Source organism: Atractosteus spatula, chromosome 16, assembly GCF_055471065.1.
Source record: "Atractosteus spatula isolate fAtrSpa1 chromosome 16, fAtrSpa1.hap1, whole genome shotgun sequence".
NCBI classification, from domain to species: domain Eukaryota; kingdom Metazoa; phylum Chordata; class Actinopteri; order Semionotiformes; family Lepisosteidae; genus Atractosteus; species Atractosteus spatula.
The window spans coordinates 16,575,930-16,578,804 of record NC_142721.1 but is presented as its reverse complement, the minus strand read 5'-3'; the positions used below and the strand labels follow the sequence as shown (position 1 = coordinate 16,578,804).

The window sequence follows — 2,875 nt, the reverse complement described above, 5'->3', positions numbered from 1 at the left end:
CATCATCACCCAGCTATGTTAAGTGCCTCAGGTCAACCTTGTTATGAAAGGGGTTATATAAAAATCAATTGAATTGAACTATACTAATTGTGAATGCATGTCATATTTTATTGCCATAATTTATAGCAAATAAAAATTGTAATTATTGTGCAATTAGCAGGTTTTTCAAACTTTTTGATTTTCTATAAAATTTCAATACGACTTCTACATGTGACCATCATGGACAATGACTGCTTCTTGTTTTGGAATTAAAATAAATATTTTTTTGATCTCATGACTAAAAGATGTATGAAACAAACTGTAAGATTAAGATTGGCCCCTCATTGTTCTGCGATTCTTACCATTGGAGCAAACCACAGCAGGTCAAAGGAATTCACAGATTACTCTGCTCTGTGAATTTGGCGAGTTTTGTGAAGAGCAAAATCAGTTGTATCATGAATTTATTAATGATTTTACAGCTGACTTTCAAAGTGAAAACTATGTGAAATTCAACCGAGTATGGATGACATCAATGTAAGAGTTTTCATAGCATTACTAACAGGAGATTAGGGTTAGGGTTCAGGTAGAGGGTCCTTTATCTCCAATCAGGAAACTATTAAAATACAATAATTGGTCAATTCTGCATGTTGTATAATCTGTGATACTAAAAACAAGTAATTTCTGTCTGGACAGATAGTTCTACACATTTCAGAAACATTGTAAAGAAAAATTAAAATATCATAAACATAAGGCCAACGACCATAGAATTATTCATAAAGAAAACCATACTCTTTATCCATTCCTGGCAGAAACAAATTCAGATTTTAAACAAACAAGGTTTTTTTTCCCCTATAGTGGCTCTCTGGAAAACAAAAGAAATTATTCAATTATTATATTATAATTATTCAAACATAATTTCTGAGGGAGGGTTAGGGATACTACAGGAATTATAACAAGAGAGAACTCGAGTCCAAGCTCGTAGCTGGATTTTGGGATCGAGCTGGCGGTCCGCCGCGAGGTGGGCTACCGCCTGTCCCAGCCCCTGCCTCTCGGCGCCCCCTCGATGCTCTTAGCCGGGTGTCCCGCGGGGTCCGAAGCGTTTACTTTGCAAAAATTAGTGTACAAAGCAGGCCGGTACGCCTGAATACCGCAGCGAGGAATACTGGAATAGGACTCCGGTTCTATTTTGTGGGTTTCTGGGGAACTGGGGCCATGATTAAGAGGGACGGCCGGGGGAGACGGACGAAAGCGAAAGCATTTGTCAAGAATGTTTTCATTAATCAAGAACGAAAGTCGGAGGTTCGAAGACGATCAGACACCGTCGTAGTTCCGACCATAAAGGATGCCGACTCGCGATCCGGCGGCGTTATTCCCATGACCCGCCGGGCAGCGTCCGGGAAACCAAAGTCTTTGGGTTCCGGGGGGAGTATGGTTGCAAAGCTGAAACTTAAAGGAATTGACGGAAGGGCACCACCAGGAGTGGAGCCTGCGGCTTAATTTGACTCAACACGGGAAACCTCACCCGGCCCGGACACGGAAAGGATTGACAGATTGATAGCTCTTTCTCGATTCTGTGGGTGGTGGTGCATGGCCGTTCTTAGTTGGTGGAGCGATTTGTCTGGTTAATTCCGATAACGAACGAGACTCCGGCATGCTAACTAGTTACGCGGCCCCGTGCGGTCGGCGTCCAACTTCTTACAGGGGCTAGTGGCGTTCAGCCACACGAGATGGAGCAGTAACAGGTCTGTGATGCCTTTAGATGTCCGGGGCTGCACGCGCGCCACACTGAATGGATCAGCGTGTGTCTACCCTTCGCCGACAGGCGCGGGTAACCCGCTGAACCCCATGCATGGTTGCAAAGTGATCTGTCCTAGCCCGTAATTAAGTATATGTGGTATGTACTTACTAATAACAGACAGTAATCTTAAATCTTAAACCTAGAATCCCAATCAAAATTAGTGTAAACAATGGCAACTACACTGATAAATGATAAACCTGAAGACAAGGTTTTCCATTCTATGAAGAGACTCAACTCTGCCATATGGTGGCTGAACCTCTTACCAGAAACACGCTGGGCTCTATTATTAGTGTACGTAAGTTAATACATCAGTTTATTCTTAAGAAATTCAAATAGTTTCAGGAGCTAGGGATGCCCTGCTGAAGCATAGTATTGATTAAAAGGTTTGAAACAAAAACTTTCAGATGCGCAGAATATAATTCAGCTTCCATCTTTTGAAAAGTATGCTGCACCTGACAAAATGATGCTGAGTGGGGTTGATGGGCATTAAATAAAAGCTCTGAGACTCTGCTTTCCAGTGCATTTGGATTTAAGCTTGTACAGTAGTATGCACCGTTTTGGAGATATTAATTAAAATGCCATCCGTTTGGTCAATACACAAAAATATTTGACACACATTCTTATGGTGACAACCATGATGCCGAATTTAAAACCGGGGTTAATGGACACTAAATGAAAGCTCTGGGTCTCTGCTTTCACATGCATTGGGTTTTAAGCTTTTAGTCTGCACCCTTTCGGAGATATTATTGTAGATATGCAGTACGTTTTTTTCCAAATTTACATAATATTAGACAGATTTTTTTGGGGGGTGCAGAAGTGATGTACATGGGGTTCATTGATGTAATATGAAAGCTCTGGGTCTCTACTTCTTAGAACATGTGGAGCTAAGCTTGTAGGCTTATTCGTTTGAAGGTTTTCCCCAAAAACTTGTAGGCATTTTCCAAATTTTGAACTTCATGCTTGAGTAATTAACTAATAAAATAATGATTATTGCCTTATTTTACATTTCTATGACATGAGTGTGAAGCCAAGGATGTGTTTAATAGATCCTTGCATCGATTTGTCCATAAAACCACGGGAAATATATTTTATATGCAT

At 40.9% G+C, this 2,875-nt stretch overlaps 1 pseudogene; it reads left to right on the top strand.

The window, feature by feature from the left end:
* Positions 1-918: 918 nt before the first annotated feature.
* On the top strand, positions 919-1,934 carry LOC148819686 (18S ribosomal RNA; annotated as a pseudogene).
* Positions 1,935-2,875: the final 941 nt, after the last annotated feature.